Source organism: Elephantulus edwardii, unplaced genomic scaffold (genome assembly GCF_000299155.1).
Source record: "Elephantulus edwardii isolate Elephantulus edwardi_28Jun2011 unplaced genomic scaffold, EleEdw1.0 scaffold00274, whole genome shotgun sequence".
Taxonomy (NCBI): Eukaryota; Metazoa; Chordata; class Mammalia; order Macroscelidea; family Macroscelididae; genus Elephantulus; species Elephantulus edwardii.
This window is the reverse complement of record NW_006400024.1, coordinates 2,888,133-2,889,027: the sequence shown is the minus strand read 5'-3', so window position 1 is coordinate 2,889,027 and position 895 is coordinate 2,888,133.

Here is an 895-nt window from a genome sequence, read left to right as displayed (position 1 = left end):
TTGAAGGTTGCAGTCCTTGACCTTCTGCAGCAAGTGCTTCAGGTCTTCCTCAATTTTAGCAAGCAGGATTGTGTCATCTGCATAATGCAGATTTTTGATAAGTCTACCTCCAATCTTGAGGCCACACTTCTCTTAGAGCCCAGCCTCTCAAATAATCTGTTCTGCATATAGATTGAAAAGATATGGAGATACGACACATCCTTGACGCACACCCTTCCCAATTTTGAACAATGCAGTGTTTCCTTGCTCTGTTCTGACAGCTGCCTCCTGGTCCAAGTATAGGTTCCGCATAAGTACAACCAAGTGTTCTAGGATTCCCATTCTTCTCAGAGTCAGCCACAGTTTGTTGTGATCCACACAGTCAAATGCTTTTGCATAGTCAATGAAACACAGATAGACATTCCTCTGATACTTGCTTCTTTCACCCAAGATCTGTCTAACATTAGTGATAATATCCCTAGTGCCACAGCCTCTTCTAAATCCAGCCAACACTTCAGGCAGTTGTCTGTTGATGTGCTCTTCCAGTCATATTTGCATAATCTTCAGCAGAATCTTGCTTGCCTGTGATATCAATGATACTGTTCGATAATTTCCACACTCTGTCAGATCAACTTTCTTTGGAATGGGAAGAAGCTAGCTGGGTCTATTTCTGGGTTCTCAGTTCTTCCTGGCTTTTCAAATCCTGAAGAGCCCTGAGGAAGAAAGACGAGAGATCTTCCCTGTGATTTGTTGTTGTTATGTACCATCGAGTCACTTGTGACTCATGGCGACCCTGTGTACAACAGCCCAACTCTGCTCTGTCCTGTGCCAGTCGCACTGTCTCTGACACTCGCATCCCAATTATCCCAGTCACTGAATCAATCCACCTCATAGAGGGCCTTCCCCTCCTGTGCTG